The sequence below is a fragment of the Nerophis lumbriciformis genome, linkage group LG30 (genome assembly GCF_033978685.3).
Source record: "Nerophis lumbriciformis linkage group LG30, RoL_Nlum_v2.1, whole genome shotgun sequence".
Classification (NCBI taxonomy): Eukaryota; Metazoa; Chordata; class Actinopteri; order Syngnathiformes; family Syngnathidae; genus Nerophis; species Nerophis lumbriciformis.
This window is the reverse complement of record NC_084577.2, coordinates 31,906,483-31,930,086: the sequence shown is the minus strand read 5'-3', so window position 1 is coordinate 31,930,086 and position 23,604 is coordinate 31,906,483. Positions and strand designations below refer to the sequence as shown.

Here is a 23,604-nt window from a genome sequence, read left to right as displayed (position 1 = left end):
TTTCATTAGTCCAACATATTTTTGAGGCAAATGTTTCAGGTCAGCTACTTTTGTGCAGCAAACACAACACAAGTGTCATGGCTGTCACACAACATCTACACAACCTGCACAACGACACAATCTCCTCTCTTTCTGTCAGCCGCAATCACAACTCTTGCATGTTGGAGACACACAGTCTGAGACCTTGTGTGTGCGTGCGTGTGTGTGTGCGTATGTGTGTATGTGTGTGTGTGCGTGCGTGTGTGTGTGTGTGTGTGTGACATGCAGACAGGAAGTAAACAGAATATCATGTTGACTCACAAGCAAAAGGCTGTGATTTACAAGCACTATTAGCTTAGCGTTGTATAAATATATATCATCTTATGAAAATGACAAACTCTTACTGTCTTAAATGCAGCTGGATTTTTGTTGTCCCCCTGAAGATATCATGTACATAAAACCATTGTTATATATTTGACAAATAAAATGAATATTTGATCCATTATATGAATATTCAATACAAAAATGAATATTCTATACATAAAACACTTTGTCGATTTATTAAATCAATATTAAATAAATAAAATGAATATTCGACCCAATACATAATTATTCTATAATTAAAATAAATATGTTATCCTTTAAATGAAGATTCTATAAATAAAATGAATACTCTATGGCTATAATTAATATTTTATCTATTAAATTATTATTCTATAAAAAAAGAAAGAACAATATATCCCTTAAATGAATATTATATAAATAAAATGAATATTCTATCCCTTACATATTTATTCTAAAAGTAAAATACACTTTATATACACTACATACATATTTTATGCATAAAACAAATAATATTCAACAAATATTATATAAATAAAATGAATATTCTATGGCTAAAATACATATTTTATCCATAAAATGATTATTTTATAAATAAAATTAATAGTCGATCCATTACATAATTATTCTACAAACAAAATAAATATTTTATCCTTTAAATGAAGATTCTATAAATAAAGTGAATATTCTATGGATAAAATTAATATGTTATCCATTAAATGTTTTTTTCTATCAAAAATATTAATAATTTATCCTTTAAATGAATATTCTATAAATAAAATGAATATTCTATCCATGACATAATTATTCTATAAATCAATTGCACATTTTATCTTTTAAATGAATATTCTATAAATAAAATGAATATTCTATTACTTAATTATTCTATAAATAAAATGAAAATTGTATCCTTTAAATGAAGATTCTATAAATAGAGTGAATATTCTATGGATAAAATTAATATGTTATCCATTAAATGTTTTTTTCTATCAAAAATATTAATAATTTATCCTTTAAATGAATATTCTATAAATAAAATGAATATTCTATCCATGACATAATTATTCTATAAATCAATTGCACATTTTATCTTTTAAATGAATATTCTATAAATAAAATGGATATTCTATCCATTACTTAATTATTCTATAAATAAAATAAAAATGGTATCCTTTAAATGAAGATTCTATAAATAAAATAAATACTCTATGGATAAAATGAATATGTTATCAATGAATTGATTATTTTAGAAATAAAATAAATATTCTATACATAACATGAAACGAATAATACACATATTAAACAAATATTATATAAATACAATTAATATTCTATAAATAAAATGAATATTCTATCATTTACATCAATATTCTATAAGAAATGTATATTTTATACATAACATGAATATTCTATAAATAATACGAATATTATATACATTAAACACAATCTATAGATAAAATGAATATTCTATGGAAAAAGTGACTAACATCGAGTGTTTGAATAAAATATGTCATCAATACCAATAATGATAATAATTCAAACATGTTTAAAATCCTAAGCATGGGTTATATAAAGTTCTTAAAACCTACCCAGGGTCATGTGACTCGTTAATGAATGTGGAGCAGGTGTAATTCACATTTGTTCTTGTTTGTTAAAACACAAATAATTATTCCACGTAAAGATTAGTCAACTGTCGAAAACTTCGTTAAGTCATGTGATTAATCACAACAACATGAAGTTAGCTAGCCAGCTATGAGCTAATGCTAGCAAGTCAGACTGGACGTTTTGGGACAAATCCCTCAAGATTTATTACGCCAACTTGAAAAAGTCCTTAAGTATAGATACTTTGCTAAAAAGTAACTCGATTACCAATAAATCTTTAAAAAATGCAATTCATTTCTAGGTAAAATAATTATCGCGTTACTAAAAAATACTTCAAACATCTGGCATACGCAGTTGTGATGTTTCATGAGAGCGGAGTGTGTGTTCCTTTAAAAGGCGCTGCCAGCGAGAGTTGAGAGCTGCGCTTGTTAGAGCAACATCGGTACTGTGCAAGGAGAAGCGGCAGATCAGTTGAATCCTTGATCAGTTGAAAAAAGTAATCCATTTACTAATTAAGGTCCTCGTTAAAAATGTTGTTAATTGCCAGCGAAAGTAAATATGGCGTTACTTGAAAAGAAAACACTAAAATATCTGACGTTTGTAGCTGAGTGACGTTTCATGAGAGCTGAGTGAACAATCCAGTGAACACCTAAGTACCTTGGAAAGGTGTGACACGTTAACTGCATGTGAAGTAAACATTGTAGTACTTTGAGCAGTATTGTGTATTCCCAATGGACATTTGGAAGTATTGTCAGGTAGTAACCAGGTGCCAATGCAGGTATTTGTACTGACTCAGGTAGTAACCAGGTAGTAACTGACTCAGGTAGTAACCAGGTAGTAACTGACTCAGGTAGTAACCATGTTCCATTGCAGGTATATGTGTACTGACTCAGGTAGTAACTGACTCAGGTAGTAACCAGGTGCCATTGCAGGTGTATGTGGAGTTACTCAGGTAGTAACCAGGTAGTAACAGACTCAGGTAGTAACCAGGTAGTAACAGACTCAGGTAGTAACCAGGTAAGTGTAGTGACTCAGGTAGTAACAGACTAAGGTAGTAACCAGGTATGTGTAGTGACTCAAGTAGTAACCAGGTATGTGTAGTGACTCAGGTAGTAACCAGGTATGTGTTGTGACTCAGGTAGTAACCAGGTAGTAACAGACTAAGGTAGTAACCAGGTATGTGTAGTGACTCAGGTAGTAAGCAGGTATGTGTAGTGACTCAGGTAGTAACCAGGTATGTGTAGTGACTCAGGTAGTAACCAGGTAGTAACTGACTCAGGTAGTAACCAGGTATGTGTAGTAACTCAGGTAGTAACCAGGTGCCAATGCAGGTATATGTGTACTGACTAAGGTACTAAGCAGGTAGTAACAGACTCAGGTAGTAACCAGGTATGTGTAGTGACTCAGGTAGTAACCAGGTAGTAACAGACTAAGGTAGTAAGCAGGTATGTGTAGTGACTCGGGTAGTAAGCAGGTATGTGTAGTGACTCAGGTAGTAACCAGGTGGCAATGCAGGTATGTGTAGTGACCTGAAGTACATTTGTCATGCTCCTGTTTCCAGGTGACGTGTGGCGTTACCATGGCAACGGCTGCTGGTCGCAAACACAATTAAGTGCTAATGCAAGACAGCTGATTGAGCAATTGTTTTTATGATGTAACCATGAAGTCACATGACCACTCCCTCAGTGATGTCCACATGATCTTCTCCTCAACACTCATATTTGATTACTTCAAACTACTTTGACTTTCATATTTTATTACTTCAAACTACTTTGACTTTCATATTTTATTACTTCAAACTACTTTTACTTTTATTACTTCAAACTACTTTTTCTTTCATATTTTATTACTTCAAACTACTTTTACTTTCATATTTTATTACTTCAAACTTCTTTTACTTTCATATTTTATTACTTCAAACTACTTTTACTTTCATATTTTATAACTTCAAACTACTTTTACTTTCATATTTTATTACTTCAAACTACTTTTACTTTCATATTTTATTACTTCAAACTACTTTTACTTTTCTTTCTTAAAACTACTTTTACTTTCATATTTTCTTACTTAAAACTACTTTTACTTACATATTTTCTTACTTAAAACTACTTTTACTTTTCTTACTTAAAACTACTTTTACTTTCATATTTTATTACTTAAAACTACTTTTACATTTTTCATATTTTCTTACTTAAAACTACTTTTACTTTTCTTACATAAAACCACTTTTACTTTCATATTTTCTTACTTAAAACTACTTTTACTTTCATATTTTATTACTTAAATCTACTTTTACTTTTTTCACATTTTATTACTTAAAACTACTTTTACTTTTCTTACATGAAACTACTTTTACTTTCATATTTTCTTACTTAAAACTACTTTTACTTTCATATTTTATTACTTAAAACTACTTTTACATTTTTCATATTTTATTACTTAAAACTACTTTTTCTTTCATATATTATTACTTAAAACTACTTTTTTCATATTTTATTACTTAAAACTACTTTTGCTTTCATATATTATTACTTAAAACTACTTTTACTTTTCTTACATAAAACTACTTTTACTTTCATATTTTATTACTTAAAACTACTTTTACATTTGTCATATTTTATTACTTAAAACTACTTTTACTTTTCTTACATAAAACTACTTTTACTTTCATATTTTCTTACTTAAAACTACTTTTACATTCATATTTTATTACTTAAAACTACTTTTACTTTTTTCATATTTTATTACTTAAAACTACTTTTACTTTCATATTTTATTACTTAAAACTACTTTTACTTTCATATTTTATTACTTAAAACTACTTTTACTTTTTTCATATTTTATTACTTAAAACTACTTTTACTTTCATATATTATTACTTAAAACTACTTTTACTTTTTCATATTTTATTACTCAAAACTACTTTTGCTTTCATATATTATTACTTAAAACTACTTTTACTTTCATATTTTATTACTTAAAACTTTTTACTTTTTTCATATTTTATTACTTAAAACTACTTTTACTTTCATATTTTATTACTTAAAACTACTTTTACTTTTTTCATATTTTATTACTTAAAACTACTTTTACTTTTCTTACATTAAACTACTTTTACTTTCATATTTTATTACTTAAAACTACTTTTACATTTTTCATATTTTATTACTTAAAACTACTTTTACTTTCATATATTATTACTTAAAACTACTTTTACTTTTTCATATTTTATTACTTAAAACTACTTTTGCTTTCATATATTATTACTTAAAACTACTTTTACTTTCATATTTTATTACTTAAAACTACTTTTACTTTTTTCATATTTTATTACTTAAAACTACTTTTACTTTCATATTTTATTACTTAAAACTACTTTTACTTTTTTCATATTTTATTACTTAAAACTACTTTTACTTTTCTTACATTAAACTACTTTTACTTTCATATTTTATTACTTAAAACTACTTTTACATTTTTCATATTTTATTACTTAAAACTACTTTTACTTTCATATATTATTACTTAAAACTACTTTTACTTTTTCATATTTTATTACTTAAAACTACTTTTGCTTTCATATATTATTACTTAAAACTACTTTTACTTTCATATTTTATTACTTAAAACTACTTTTACTTTTTCATATTTTATTACTTAAAACTACTTTTGCTTTCATATATTATTACTTAAAACTACTTTTACTTTCATATTTTATTACTTAAAACTACTTTTACTTTTTTCATATTTTATTACTTAAAACTACTTTTACTTTCATATTTTATTACTTAAAACTACTTTTACTTTTTTCATATTTTATTACTTAAAACTACTTTTACTTTTCTTACATTAAACTACTTTTACTTTCATATTTTATTACTTAAAACTACTTTTACATTTTTCATATTTTATTACTTAAAACTACTTTTACTTTCATATATTATTACTTAAAACTACTTTTACTTTTTTATATTTTCTTACTTAAAACTACTTTTGCTTTCATATATTATTACTTAAAACTACTTTTACTTTTCTTACATAAAACTACTTTTACTTTCATATTTTCTTACTTAAAACTACTTTTACTTTCATATTGTATTACTTAAAACTACTTTTAAATTTTTCATTTTTTCTTACTTAAAACTACTTTTACTTTTCTTACATAAAACTACTTTTACTTTCATATTTTATTACTTAAAACTACTTTTACATTTTTCATATTTTATTACTTAAAACTACTTTTACTTTTTTCATATTTTATTACTTAAAACTACTTTTACTTTTCTTACATTAAACTACTTTTACTTTCATATTTTATTACTTAAAACTACTTTTACATTTTTCATATTTTATTACTTAAAACTACTTTTACTTTCATATATTATTACTTAAAACTACTTTTACTTTTTCATATTTTCTTACTTAAAACTACTTTTGCTTTCATATATTATTACTTAAAACTACTTTTACTTTTCTTACATAAAACTACTTTTACTTTCATATTTTCTTACTTAAAACTACTTTTACTTTCATATTGTATTACTTAAAACTACTTTTACATTTTTCATTTTTTATTACTTAAAACTACTTTTACTTTTATATTTTATTACTTAAAACTACTTTTATTTTCCTTACTTAAAACTACTTTTACTCTTCATATTTTCTTACTTGAAACCACTTTGTGTTATAGAATGTGTGTGTGTTACAGTATGTGTGTGTGTGTACGTGTGTTATAGTGTGTGTCTGTTTGAGTGTGTTGTAGTGTACGTGTGTGTGTGTGTCTGTTTGAGTGTGTATGTGTGTGTGTGTGAGTGTGTGCATGCGTGTGTGTAAGTGTGTGTGCGTGTTATAGTGTGTGTCTGTTTGAGTTTGTGCATGTGTGTGTGTGTGTGTTATAAAAATATTTTTTTAACAAATATGAATATTTATCATCACTTGTCTTTATTGTGTGGTTAAAAACAAAACTCCTTAATTACCTAAAATAATAATCAATCAATCAATCAATCAATCAATGAATCAATCAATCAATCACCATGTATTGATCCATCCTTAAAGAGTCTGACTTCTTCAATGGGCATACATGTATCAATGGGCGCTTCATGAGCGAACAGACAAATAAGTATCCTTGATTGATGTGTTTGTGGTCCAGAAGTAAGCATCTTAAAAAAGAGATTGCACTTAAAGCCAAGCAGCCGCTGGGAATCAAACTCTCTCCTCTTTGCTCGCTTTGTTCTTTAGCCTTTAAAAGCTGCTTGTCTGCTCATCCACAACATTTCTACGTCACTCCCAAATCTCACTTTCATGCAACGTGACGCCTTCATAAACACTTTATGACTATCTTTCATTGTTGATCAATATTTCATCATTCATTTTGACTATCTTTGATTATTGACAATATGGAACATGTATACAGTATCAATATGATATATGGAACATGTATACAGTATCAATATGATATATGGAACATGTATACAGTATCAATATGATATATGGAACATGTATACAGTATCAATATGACAGGATTTTTATATGCACTTTTTTCTTTACAACATTCAAATGTTTGTGGGCAATGGGAATGTAAGTTTCAGTTTCTATTTCATGCATGGGCATAGTCACGTGACAAAAGGTGTGAAACATGTCCAGGTGAGGGAGTGAGAAGCAAGCCAGTGAAGGGTTGAAACAAAAGGAGAGGGCTTTTATTCTGAAATGGTGTCTGATAGACGGCGACTTCCTTGCCAGGACCGAAAGGTTACAGCGAGTATGAAGTCCTTGTTTCCTACACACACACACACACACACACACACACACACACACACACACACACACACACACACACACACACACACACACACACACACACACATGAAAGCAGAGGCCAGTGTGTGTCTATCAGAAACATCTGGAAGTGCAATCAGGAGCTTCCTTCATCATCTGCCAAAGCAAACACACCAATAAGGATTCCACTTTCCAGACCATCGATCTACACAGCCAGCATAAACACACACACACACACACACACACACACACACACACACACACACACACACACACACACACACACACACACACACACACACACACACACACACACACAAAGTAGGAGACGCCCCCATATACCTATATATTTGGAAAAACCTTCCAACTGAAATATTTTGTTGATGTTTTTTCTTTTATTGGACTGATGAACCTTCTGTGTGAACCATGTCAATAAACACATGAAACTCTCCTCACACGGCAGGAAACACTGAATGAGACACTACATTCCTTTATTCTAACACCCACCCCCCTCCACACACACACACACACACACACACACACACACACACACACACACACACACACACACACACACACACACACACACACACACACACACATCCAGCGCACAAGTGCAGGATACAACCTCCATTGAGAAAACCAATGGACTGTGCATCTCATGGGACACACACACACACACACACACACACACACACACACACACACACACACACACACACACACACACACACACACACACACACACGAGTGTGTGTTAAAAGGTGATAGTGTGATTTGCAGGTGGGTGACAAAAATGTTAGATTGAGGTCCTTCTTGAGTTCTTCCTGTGAAGATGGATGGTGTCCAGGTTCTTGGTGGACTTCCTGTGTCCACAACGTGTCTACATGTGTCTATGGTGGCACTAACTGCAGTCTCCTGTATCCACAACATGTCTATATGTGTCTATGGTGGCACTAACTGCAGTCTCCTGTGTCCACAACGTGTCTACATGTGTCTATGGTGGCACTAACTGCAGTCTCCTGTATCCACAACATGTCTATATGTGTCTATGGTGGCACTAACTGCAGTCTCCTGTGTCCACAACGTGTCTACATGTGTCTATGGTGGCACTAACTGCAGTCTCCTGTGTCCACAACGTGTCTACATGTGTCTATGGTGGCACTAACTGCAGTCTCCTGTGTCCACAACGTGTCTACATGTGTCTATGGTGGCACTAACTGCAGTCTCCTGTGTCCACAACGTGTCTACATGTGTCTATGGTGGCACTAACTGCAGTCTCCTGTGTCCACAACGTGTCTACATGTGTCTATGGTGGCACTAAATGCAGTCTCCTGTGTCCACAACGTGTCTACATGTGTCTATGATGGCACTAACTGCAGTCTCCTGTATCCACAACGTGTCTACATGTGTCTATGGTGGCACTAACTGCAGTCTCCTGTGTCCACAACATGTCTATATGTGTCTATGATGGCACTAACTGCAGTCTCCTGTATCCACAACATGTCTATATGTATCTATGGTGGCACTAACTGCAGTCTCCTGTATCCACAACATGTCTATATGTGTCTATGGTGGCACTAACTGCAGTCTCCTGTGTCCACAACGTGTCTACATGTGTCTATGATGGCACTAACTGCAGTCTCCTGTGTCCACAACGTGTCTACATGTGTCTATGATGGCACTAACTGCAGTCTCCTGTATCCACAACATGTCTACATGTGTCTATGGTGGCACTAACTGCAGTCTCCTGTATCCACAACGTGTCGACATGTGTCTATGGTGGCACTAACTGCAGTCTCCTGTATCCACAACGTGTCGACATGTGTCTATGGTGGCACTAACTGCAGTCTCCTGTGTCCACAACATGTCTATATGTGTCTATGGTGGCACTAACTGCAGTCTCCTGTATCCACAACATGTCTACACGTGTCTATGGTGGCACTAACTGCAGTCTCCTGTATCCACAACATGTCTATATGTGTCTATGGTGGCACAAACTGCAGTCTCCTTTTGTCCACAACGTGTCTACATGTGTCTATGATGGCACTAACTGCAGTCTCCTGTGTCCACAACATGTCTACATGTGTCTATGGTGGCACTAACTGCAGTCTCCTGTATCCACAACATGTCTACATGTGTCTATGGTGGCACTAACTGCAGTCTCCTCTATCCACAACATGTCTACATGTGTCTATGGTGGCACTAACTGCAGTCTCCTCTATCCACAACATGTCTACATGTGTCTATGGTGGCACTAACTGCAGTCTCCTGTATCCACAATGTGTCTATATGTGTCTATGGTGGCACTAACTGCAGTCTCCTGTATCCACAACATGTCCACATGTGTCTATGGTGGCACTAACTGCAGTCCCCTGTATCCACAACATGACTACATGTGTCTATGGTGGCACTAACTGCAGTCTCCTGTATCCACAATGTGTCTATATGTGTCTATGGTGGCACTAACTGCAGTCTCCTGTATCCACAACATGTCTATATGTGTCTATGGTGGCACTAACTGCACGGTCCTGACGTGGTCCTCAGGAACCAACAAGTGGACTACTTGGTACAAGTCCTTTGGAAACAAAGCTGTCCACCAAGTCTCGGTCTTTGAAAGCAGCACTTCCTGTAGGCCACGTGGGCCATGTCCATACAGTTCTTGGACTCATCATTGAGCTGTGACCTTGGCCTGGCGTGTCCGTGATGGCCATTGTTGTTGTGCATGCAGAGCCAGACCCAGACCCAGACCCAAACCCAGACCCACTACAGCGCTAAGGCTCTTATGTGCCGGATAATCTGGGATAGTCCCAGGTCTTAACTCACCCTCTAACACCCTGGATGTGGCTTAGTTGGAGGTGTGAAAGTACATCCAACATTATACTCCCTCTATACACACATACTGTATACACACATATAGAGTATACACACATATAGAGTATACACACATACAGTATACACACATACAGTATGCACACATATACAGTATACACATATATAGTATACACACATGTACAGTATACACACATACAGTACACATACATATACAGTATACACATATAGAGTATACACATATAGAGTATACACCCATACAGTATACACACATATACAGTATACACAAGAAGAGTATACACACATACAGTGTACACACATATATAGTATACAGTATACACACATCATACACTGGATACCAGTTTAAACACGTTGAAACACATTCAATAATTGATATGTAATCATTTTACACCATTTTAATACACAGAAAATATATGTATTTATATCATATAAATGTATACTGTATAACATATATCAAATATAAATACAAATATATTCAACTTTATATATATATATATATATATATATAGAGAGAGAGAGAAATAACAGCTACCAACCATTCACGAAACCCAACACAACACTCCAATACGTGCACCATGACAGCAACCACCCACCCACCACCACGAAAAGAATACCTACCGGAATTAATAAAAGGCTATCGATGCTGTCATCTAGCAAAGCTGAATTTGACCAAGCAACCCCCCCGTACCAAAAAGCCCTTGATGAAAGCGGATACAATTTCACCTTCACCTATGAACCCACGCCAGAAAACCAACCAAAAATGAACAGAAAACAAAACGACATCATCTGGTACAACCCCCCATACAGCAAAAACGTCTCAACTAACATTGGACACAAATTCCTCAATCTGATTGACAAACACTTTCCCAAAGACAACATCCTAAGAAAAGTATTCAACAAGAACAACATTAAATTGAGCTACAGCTGTATGAACAATATACGACAAATCATCTCAAACCACAACAAAACAATTGCAAATGAGCCGTCGGCCCCCGGACAGAGCGACTCCAAAACCAACTAAGGCTGCAACTGTCGAAAGAAACCTGATTGCCCTCTCAACGGGGGGTGCTTACAAACATCAGTTGTCTACCAATCTAAGGTAACACGCAAGGACATTAACACATCCGACACATATGTAGGATTAACCGAGGGAGAGTTTAAAACCAGATGGAACAATCACAAGGCTTCTTTCAGGAACAAAAACCTGCGGAATACCACAGAACTCAGCAAACACATTTGGGACCTCAAAGACAATAATGTTGAATATTCAATAACATGGCAAATTCTTGCATCCAGCACACCTTACAATAGTGGTAATAAAAGATGCAACCTATGCTTGAAAGAGAAACTGTTTATTATTTACCGTCCAGACCTGTCATCCCTCAACAAGCGCAGCGAAATTGTAACAGCATGCCGCCACAGACGGAAACACCTCCTAGGTAACACATGAGCCAATCACCACGCCCCTACGCCAGCCTGCACCCACCCACTCTGTGCCCTATATAAACCATGGTATGCGAATGCTCCCATTAAAATCTCCTGATGATTGAGGGTACCCCCCCTCATGAAACAGGCCTGTAGAGATGAAATAGTCTTGTGATTTTTTTCCCACACATACATATATATATATATATATATATATATATATATATATATATATATATATATATATATATATATATATATATATATATATATATATATATATATATATATATTATCAAACATTAGAATAAATCAAAACATTATATTGTAGATACCAAATTAAAGATTTAAAATATATATTCAATCTACTGCGTGTGAATTTGTGTTTATTTTATTTTATTTAACCATTGAGGTTAAAACTTTCTTTCTCTAGGGAGTCGTGGCCAAGAGGCAGCAGAGTGACATCTAAATGACCTTGACGTCACACATGACCATGAAGGATGGACATCAAGTCCAACACTGAGGCTGCTTCAAATGCTCTCACTTGTTGTTGTTGTTGTTGTTGAGAAGATGAAAGGATCCCGCACAAGCCCCCAAATATTGATGGGCCAGCCAGGAGGTACAGTAGCTATCATAAATAAATCACTTGGAGAGGTTGACCTCTGACACCAAAGATGTTTACAATTGGAAAATAAAAGTTGTATTTTATAATCAGAAATGGATAATATTAATAATGATGAATAATATCTGAAAATGTCAGATCAGTCTTCTCTGGATGTTGCTGCTATGAAAAGGCTAAAGTAAATAGAAATAGACTACGTTACCACTCTTTCACTTCTTTCAATGGAAGTAGACCTGAGTAGACCTGAAGGACCCATGAAGGACCCATGAAGGACCCATGAAGGACCTATGAAGGACCCATGAAGGACCCATGAAAGACCCATGAAGGACCCATGAAGGACGGAAGAAGAAGAAGACAAAAGAAGAGAACTTTTGATTTGGTTCTCAGTCTGATGTGGCAGAAGTGGTGAGGGTGTTAGCGGGCGAGCTAAATCGGCCTAAACGTGAAGCTAATGTTTTGTTGGGGGTGTGGGAGAGATTAATAAGGACTCGCTCCAAAAGGCTTTAGCTGGACTGTTAAGATTCTTAACCCTGCTAACCTCTTCTGGCAGCGCTGTGCACACCAAATGTCCCTGAATGCATCGCAACAACACTTGCTTCTCTTACTTTGCTGCTGCAGTATTACCAGTTTGATCAAGTCTTTCACTGGTTAATGTCACCCTCTGTCCCCTCTTAAACAACGTCTCTTCTAATATTACCACCTTTTCAGACTGGAGCCTACAAATATACGTAGAAGAAGACAAGGATTGTAAAAAGTATTTCAGTGTAGTCTGTGGTTAATGTGACCCTCTGTCCCCTCTTAAACACCGTCTCTTCTAATATTACCACCTTTTCAGACTGGAGCCTACAAATATACATAGATAAAAACTAGGATTTTAAAAAGTATTTCATTGTAGTCTGTGGTTAATGTGACCCTCTGTCCCCTCTTAAACAACGTCTCTTCTAATATTACCACCTTTTCACACTGTAGCCTACAAATATACGTAGATGAAGACAAGGATTGTAAAAAGTATTTCATTGTAGTCTGTGGTTAATGTGACCTGCTGTCCCCTCTTAAACAACGTCTCTTCTAATATTACCACCTTTTCACACTGTGGCCTACAAATATACGTAGATAAAAACTAGGATTGTAAAAAGTATTTCATTGTAGTCTGTGGTTAATGTGACCCTCTGTCCCCTCTTAAACAACGTCTCTTCTAATATTACCACCTTTTCAGACTGGAGCCTACAAATATATGTAGATAAAAACTAGGATTATAAAGTCTTTCAGTGTAGTGTATGTTTAATGTGACCCTCTGTCCCCTCTTAAACAACAATAATTAAAAATAACTAATATTACCACCTTTTCAGACTGTAGCCTACAAATATACGTCGATAAAAACTAGGATTATGAAGTCTTTCAGTGTAGTGTATGTTTAATGTGACCCTCTGTCCCCTCTTAATGACGTCGTGGTGACCAGAAGTGAAGATGAAAAAGTAGAAACAGTAGAACTAGCTCTCAAGTCCAGACCCTTATCTAAAATAGTGGCCCTCCTCTCATGCTTTTGTCCACCTCGGTCGCACGTCTTGGCAGGGATCAAAACTGAAAGTTAAATTGACAAACATGTGATTAATATCATTTAAAAAATCATTTGTCGCCACTAATTTATTGCGAATATTGACATTATTTAAATTGGTTTTTTTTAATTGTTTTTTTATACATGACAATGATGTAATGGTCTTTTTGACGTGTTTTGTTTGTGTACCCTGAACACATCATCAATGTTGTGTGTCAGAAAGACGTGTTTTGTTTGTGTACCCTGAACACATCATCAGTGTTGTGTGTCAGAAAGACGTGTTTTGTTTGTGTACCCTGAACACATCATCAATGTTGTGTGTCAGAAAGACGTGTTTTGTTTGTGTACCCTGAACACATCATCAGTGTTGTGTGTCAGAAAGACGTGTTTTGTTTGTGTACCCTGAACACATCATCAGTGTTGTGTGTCAGAAAGACGTGTTTTGTTTGTGTACCCTGAACACATCATCAGTGTTGTGTGTCAGAAAGACGTGTTTTGTTTGTGTACCCTGAACACATCATCAGTGTTGTGTGTCAGAAAGACGTGTTTTGTTTGTGTACCCTGAACACATCATCAGTGTTGTGTGTCAGAAAGACGTGTTTTGTTTGTGTACCCTGAACACATCATCAGTGTTGTGTGTCAGAAAGACGTGTTTTGTTTGTGTACCCTGAACACATCATCAATGTTGTGTGTCAGAAAGACGTGTTTTGTTTGTGTACCCTGAACACATCATCAGTGTTGTGTGTCAGAAAGACGTGTTTTGTTTGTGTACCCTGAACACATCATCAGTGTTGTGTGTCAGAAAGACGTGTTTTGTTTGTGTACCCTGAACACATCATCAGTGTTGTGTGTCAGAAAGACGTGTTTTGTTTGTGTACCCTGAACACATCATCAGTGTTGTGTGTCAGAAAGACGTGTTTTGTTTGTGTACCCTGAACACATCATCAGTGTTGTGTGTCAGAAAGACGTGTTTTGTTTGTGTACCCTGAACACATCATCAGTGTTGTGTGTCAGAAAGACGTGTTTTGTTTGTGTACCCTGAACACATCATCAATGTTGTGTGTCAGAAAGACGTGTTTTGTTTGTGTACCCTGAACACATCATCAGTGTTGTGTGTCAGAAAGACGTGTTTTGTTTGTGTACCCTGAACACATCATCAGTGTTGTGTGTCAGAAAGACGTGTTTTGTTTGTGTACCCTGAACACATCATCAGTGTTGTGTGTCAGAAAGACGTGTTTTGTTTGTGTACCCTGAACACATCATCAGTGTTGTGTGTCAGAAAGACGTGTTTTGTTTGTGTACCCTGAACACATCCTCGTACAACAAAGACATGACATTTAGTGAAGATGGAGAATGCAACACAACAGAAAATAAAGTCAAACATATTTTTTAAGCTCCCAAGCGAGCAGAAAACCTCAGAGTGTCGGCGCCAGAAAGCAGGATTATTATTTGCTCACTTCCTGAGGCGACAACAGTTGTTGTCAATCGATCGTCATCCAGATTTGTGTCCTAATCCCTACAGTTGACAACAAGTCACCAGTTGACAACAAGTCATCAGTTGACAACAAGTCACTAGTTGACAACAAGTCACCAGTTGACAACAAGTCACTAGTTGACAACAAGTCACCAGTTGACAACAAGTCACCAGTTGACAACAAGTCACTAGTTGACAACAAGTCAACAGTTGACAACAAGTGATCAGTTTCAACAAGTCAAAGGGATCAAACAAGTCCACACTCAAGAAGTATGTCCAAGTCAGACAATTCAAACACTGAGATCATATTTTTATTTACCTTTATCTTTATTTTTTTATTTCACACCTGTGTATAGTGCTGACACCTGTCTATAGTGACCACACCTGTCTATAGTGACCACATCTGTCTATAGTGACCACACCTGTCTATAGTGACCACATCTGTCTATAGTGACCACACCTGTCTATAGTGACCACATCTGTCTATAGTGACCACACCTGTCTATAGTGGTCACACCTGTCTATAGTGACCACATCTGTCTATAGTGCTGACACCTGTCTATAGTGACCACACCTGTCTATAGTGCTGACACCTGACTATAGTGACCACACCTGTCTATAGTGACCACATCTGTCTATAGTGACCACACCTGTCTATAGTGACCACATCTGTCTATAGTGACCACACCTGTCTATAGTGGTCACACCTGTCTATAGTGACCACATCTGTCTATAGTGCTGACACCTGTCTATAGTGACCACACCTGTCTATAGTGCTGACACCTGACTATAGTGACCACACCTGTCTATAGTGACCACATCTGTCTATAGTGACCACACCTGTCTATAGTGACCACATCTGTCTATAGTGACCACACCTGTCTATAGTGGTCACACCTGTCTATAGTGACCACATCTGTCTATAGTGCTGACACCTGTCTATAGTGACCACACCTGTCTATAGTGCTGACACCTGACTATAGTGACCACACATGTCTATAGTGGTCACACCTGTCTATAGTGGCCACACCTGTCTACAGTGGTCAAACATGACTATAGTGGTCACACCTAAATGTGTGGTATCATCCAAAACTAATGTCAAGTATCTAAGAAGAGAAGAATAAGTGATTATTATTTTAACAGAAGTGTAAATAGAACATGTTAAAAGAGAAAATAAGCAGATATTAACAGTAAATGAACAAGTAGATTAATAATCATTTTTTACAGTTTGTCCCTCATAATGTGTACAAAATAATAGGTGTATAAATGACACAATATGTTACTGCATAGACTAATTAGGAGTGTTTGTTTGTTTACTTACTACTAAAAGACAAGTTGTCTAGTATTTTATTGAAGGACTAAATAGGTTGGTTAGTAAAAGACAAGTTGTCTAGTATTTTATTGAAGGACTAAGTATGTGTGTTAGTGTGGCTTGTTGTCATTGAAGCTGGCTAGCAAGCTAACGCTAGTCCTTCAATAAGTTGATCAAAGTGCAGTCAGAGATCACTTTTTGTTCATTTGAAAGTAATCCTAATATCATTACAAAGGTGAGCAGCTGCTGGCGATGACCAGGCAGTAGAAGTTAGTTGATGGACTCAGTAGAAGTTAGTTATGGACTCAGTAGAAGTCAGTTATGGACTCAGTAGAAGTTAGTTATGGACTCAGTAGAAGTTAGTTATGGACTCAGTAGAAGTTAGTTATGGACTCAGTAGAAGTTAGTTATGGACTCAGTAGAAGTTAGTTATGGACTCAGTAGAAGTTAGTTATGGACTCAGTAGAAGTTAGTTATGGACTCAGTAGAAGTTAGTTATGGACTCAGTAGAAGTTAGTTATGGACTCAGTAGAAGTCAGTTATGGACTCTCAGGCCGGCCTCGCCATGGCAGACCTTGACTTGTCATAAACGTCCAACTGAATGTACAAATATTCTATTTTGACATTGCTGCTTGCTTACAGGAAGTTGCTCTTTGTGTGTGTCTAATGATGATGTCATATATATGACAAGCCTCACACTGAACTTTGACCTCAAGGAGACGGATCCCTCTGACTCACGTCTTTCAATGCTTTTCTCTTTCATAACATCAGTTTTGTGTAACTTTCAGGATGTACAGTATATGTGTGTGCATTCATAGAAGCAGTTTCCATAGCGACACAGAAGTCAGTCAGCATGCTGTCATGTGCTCAGAGCCTTGAAAGGCTAAACATCCACTGGGCCTGAGAGTCTGCTGCTGGGAATTGAACCCGGGACAAGGAGAGAGAAGATGATGCATAATTCATCCAATACTTGGACCCAGGCTGCAGGGTCTACATCTACTGCGTGTCTTCTCTTCTAGTGACACTGCTGGCTTCACTTCATGCAACATTCATGCACATAAACATCATCTAAGAGGGGATGAACAAACATTCTGACCATCACTGCATCTTTCACTCATGGTCATGCTATGATCCATCTTGTCCAATGTCACACACCGCTTCTCTTATATACATACATACATACATACATACATACATATATATATGTATGTGTGGGAAAAAAATCACAAGACTATTTCATCTCTACAGGCCTGTTTCATGAGGGGGGGGTACCCTCAATCATCAGGAGATTTTAATGGGAGCATTCGCATACCATGGTTTATATAGGGCACAGAGTGGGTGGGTACAGGCTGGCGTAGGGGCGTGGTGATTGGCTCATGTGTTACCTAGGAGGTGTTTCCGTCTGTGGCGGCATGCTGTTACAATTTCATGGCAAAAAAAGAACAATGCAACATTTGACGTCACTATGGGAAGTTTTGACGGAGCAGAAACGTGTGAACTCGTTGGGAGTTTCCTCCTCTCCCAGCTCGCCAGCCTCAATCTGAACCTTGGTATTTACCGTGATGACGGACTGGCAGTGTGTCGCGCCTCGCCAAGGAGCAGCGAGAATACCAAGAAGCGCATATGCCAAATTTTCAAAGAGAACGGCCTACGGATCACGATTGAAGCCAACAAGCAAACCGTCAACTTCCTTGACGTCACTTTCAACCTGAGAAATAACAGCTACCAACCATTCACGAAACCCAACACAACACTCCAATACGTGCACCATGACAGCAACCACCCACCCACCACCACGAAAAGAATACCTCCCGGAATCAATAAAAGGCTATCGATGCTGTCATCTAGCAAAGCTGAATTTGACCAAGCAACCCCCCCGTACCAAAAAGCCCTTGATGAAAGCGGATACAATTTCACCCTCACCTATGAACCCACGCCAGGAAACCAGCCAAAAAAGAACAGAAAACGAAACGACATCATCTGGTACAACCCCCCATACAGCAAAAACGTCTCAACGAACATTGGACACAAATTCCTCAATCTGATTGACAAACACTTTCCCAAAGACAACACCCTAAGAAAAGTATTCAACAAGAACAACATTAAATTGAGCTACAGCTGCATGAACAATATACGACAAATCATCTCAAACCACAACAAAACAATTGCAAATGAGCCGTCGACCCCCAGACAGAGCGACTCCAAAACCAACAAAGGATGTAACTGTCGAAAGAAACCTGATTGCCCCCTCAACGGGGGGTGCTTACAAACATCAGTTGTCTACCAATCTAAGGTAATACGCAAGGACATTAACACATCCGACACATATGTAGGATTAACCGAGGGAGAATTCAAAACCAGATGGAACAATCACAAGGCTTCTTTCAGGAACCAAAACCTGCGAAATACCACAGAACTCAGCAAACACATTTGGGACCTCAAAGACAATAATGTTGAATATTCAATAACATGGCAAATTCTTGCATCCAGCACACCTTACAATAGTGGTAATAAAAGATGCAACCTATGCTTGAAAGAGAAACTGTTTATTATTTACCGTCCAGACCTGTCATCCCTCAACAAGCGCAGCGAAATTGTAACAGCATGCTGCCACAGACGGAAACACCTCCTAGGTAACACATGAGCCAATCACCACGCCCCTACACCAGCCTGTACCCACCCACTCTGTGCCCTATATAATCCATGGTATGTGAATGCTCCCATTAAAATCTCCTGATGATTGAGGGTACCCCCCCTCATGAAACAGGCCTGTAGAGATGAAATAGTCTTGTGATTTTTTTTCCCCACACATACATATATTGCGCTCTACTACGGTATCGAGCACTATTTTTTGGATAACCTTATTAAGACATATATATATATATATATATATATATATATATATATATATATATATATATATATATATATATATATATATATACATACATATATGTATGTATGTATTGAATAATATGTTTATGTATAATCATATATCATACAGTATAGTAGTACATGATGATTAATAATGATTTCAACAAAAAAACATATTAATAGAACAAAATCAACACCTAAATAATATGATTATTGATTAACCCTGAAAAGAAGAAACTTCCTCGAAAGGAATATTGAATTTAATATTGTATTTAATATTGCAGCAGCAAAGTGAGTGTGGAATGTGAGCTGATGATCAACATTGATGATGTTCCTGTGGCACAAACTACTACACTACCAGGACTACTACTACTACTACCAGCACTACTACTACTACTACTACCAGCACTACTACTACTACTACTACCAGGACTACTACTACTACTACCAGCACTACTACTACTACTACTACCAGGACTACTACTACTACTACTACTACCAGGACTACTACTACTACTACCAGGACTACTACTACTACTACCAGCACTACTACTACTACTACTACCAGGACTACTACTACTACTACTACTACCAGGACTACTACTACTACTACCAGGACTACTACTACTACTACCAGGACTACTACTACTACTACCAGGGGAGCGACGCCATTCACTGGCCACTAAATGATGAGTGGATCATATCAACACCTATTGATTACATCATCTTCATATATTCATATCAACACCTATTGATTACATCATCTTCATATATTCATATCAACACCTATTGATTACATCATCTTCATATATTCAAATCAACACCTATTGATTACATCATCTTCATATGAACACCTATTGATTACTGCACACATTCTCTTCATGTGTGCAGGAAGTGCTGACGCAGCATCTTGTGATCACCTAATCAACTAATCACATTATGGAATCATCTCATCATCATAAGACTCCCATTCACTCTTGGAAAGTCACACACACTTCCATGAAACACACACAGGGTTGACCCAAACACAGTAACTTGTAACTTAGTTACATTTCATGGAGAGTAACTTGTAACTTAGTTACATTTCATGGAGAGTAACTTGTAGCTTAGTTACATTTCATAGAGAGTAACTTGTAGCTTAGCTACATTTATTGGAGAGTAACTTGTAGCTTAACTACATTTATTGAAGAGTAACTTGTAGCTTAGCTACATTTCATGGAGAGTAACTTGTAGCTTAGTTCAATTTCATGGAGAGTAACTTGTAGCTTAGCTACATTTCATGGAGAGTAACTTGTAGCTTAGCTACATTTATTGGAGAGTAACTTGTAGCTTAGCTACATTTCATGGAGAGTAACTTGTAGCTTAGTTCAATTTCATGGAGAGTAACTTGTAGCTTAGCTACATTTCATGGAGAGTAACTTGTAGCTTAGCTACATTTATTGGAGAGTAACTTGTAGCTTAGCTACATTTCATGGAGAGTAACTTGTAGCTTAGTTCAATTTCATGGAGAGTAACTTGTAGCTTAGCTACATTTCATGGAGAGTAACTTGTAGCTTAGCTACATTTAATGGAGAGTAACTTGTAGCTTAGCTACATTTCATGGAGAGTAACTTGTAGCTTAGCTACATTTCATGGAGAGTAACTTGCAGCTTAGCTACATTTCATGGAGAGTAACTTGTAGCTTAGCTACATTTATTGAAGAGTAACTTGTAGCTTAGCTACATTTATTGGAGAGTAACTTGTAGCTTAGTTAAATTTCATGGAGAGTAACTTGTAGCTTAGTTACATTTCATGGAGAGTAACCTGTAGCTTAGCTACATTTATTGGAGAGTAACTTGCAGCTTAGTTACATTTCATGGAGAGTAACTTGTAGCTTAGTTACATTTCATGGAGAGTAACTTATAGCTTAGCTTGCTACATTTCCAAGTAGCTAGCTGATAGAGTCTGGTTAGCGTGCGTCCTAGCTAGCCTTCCAGGTGAAAGCCGGAGTAGATGAAATGAAAAGAGAATTGTTGAATGTAGGAGAAAACTACAGATTGTGTACTTCAACTAAGTCCATCCAAGCAGACTGAGTCCAGGAGATAAAACCAGAAGACCGATTGTTGCTAGTAAAAATGCGGCGTGACTTCCCTCCATTCTTTGCGAGCGCTGACTCCCACTCGCAGGCTGCTGGATCATCCTCTGGGCTTAGGGGGGCCGGGTGAGGGTCCAGGCGCCAGGTGCCAGAGGGACCGGCTTGTGGCACGCACACACCACTTCACACTCTGCCTCTAATCCCCAAACAGCTGTCACAGTTGCTGTCCTATCAGTCTGGTGCGCTCTTTGTGGCACAGGATGGAGTGTCGCGGGTCAAATAAGTCCTGGCGACCTGGGACCAGGGACCGGGGACCGGGGCCCCGGCCTGATAGATTGACGACACATGTGTCTGTCAACAAGTGCACTCTGAGGTCTTCATCGGTTGTACGACTCACACACAATCCCATCCACAAAGTCTCCTTTCAGACCCCTATCCCTGAAACCCTGCACAGAGCAGAGCCTCCATCAGGTCCTGGGTGTCCTCTCCAGGATCTCACTCATCATCCCTGAGACCCTGCACAGAGCAGAGCCTCCATCAGGTCCTGGGTGGCCTCTCCAGGATCCCACTCATCATCCCTGAGACCCTACACAGCAGAGCCTCCATCAGGTCCTAGGTGTCCTCTCCAGGATCCCACTCATCATCCCTGAGACCCTGCACACAGCAGAGCCTCCATCAGGTCCTGGGTGTCCTCTCCAGGATCCCACTCATCATCCCTGAGACCCTGCACACAGCAGAGCCTCCATCAGGTCCTGGGTGTCCTCTCCAGGATCCCACTCATCATCCCTGAGACCCTGCACACAGCAGAGCCTCCATCAGGTCCTAGGTGTCCTCTCCAGGATCCCACTCATCATCCCTGAGACCCTGCACACAGCAGAGCCTCCATCAGGTCCTGGGTGTCCTCTCCAGGATCCCACTCATCATCCCTGAGACCCTGCACACAGCAGAGCCTCCATCAGGTCCTGGGTGTCCTCTCCAGGATCCCACTCATCATCCCTGAGACCCTGCACACAGCAGAGCCTCCATCAGGTCCTGGGTGTCCTCTCCAGGATCCCACTCATCATCCCTGAGACCCTGCACACAGCAGAGCCTCCATCAGGTCCTAGGTGTCCTCTCCAGGATCCCACTCATCATCCCTGAGACCCTGCACACAGCAGAGCCTCCATCAGGTCCTGGGTGTCCTCTCCAGGATCCCACTCATCATCCCTGAGACCCTGCACACAGCAGAGCCTCCATCAGGTCCTGGGTGTCCTCTCCAGGATCCCACTCATCATCCCTGAGACCCTGCACACAGCAGAGCCTCCATCAGGTCCTAGGTGTCCTCTCCAGGATCCCACTCATCATCCCTGAGACCCTGCACACAGCAGAGCCTCCATCAGGTCCTGGGTGTCCTCTCCAGGATCCCACTCATCATCCCTGAGACCCTGCACACAGCAGAGCCTCCATCAGGTCCTGGGTGTCCTCTCCAGGATCCCACTCATCATCCCTGAGACCCTGCACACAGCAGAGCCTCCATCAGGTCCTGGGTGTCCTCTCCAGGATCCCACTCATCATCCCTGAGACCCTGCACACAGCAGAGCCTCCATCAGGTCCTGGGTGTCCTCTCCAGGATCCCACTCATCATCCCTGAGACCCTGCACACAGCAGAGCCTCCATCAGGTCCTGGGTGTCCTCTCCAGGATCCCACTCATCATCCCTGAGACCCTGCACACAGCAG

The 23,604-nt window shown here is 37.5% G+C and overlaps 1 protein-coding gene across 1 annotated transcript in view; it reads right to left on the bottom strand.

Annotated features, from left to right (window-relative positions):
• Positions 1 to 23,604, bottom strand: part of bcas3 (BCAS3 microtubule associated cell migration factor) — a 283,967-nt gene that overhangs the window by 7,861 nt on the left and 252,502 nt on the right. The window lies entirely within an intron of this gene.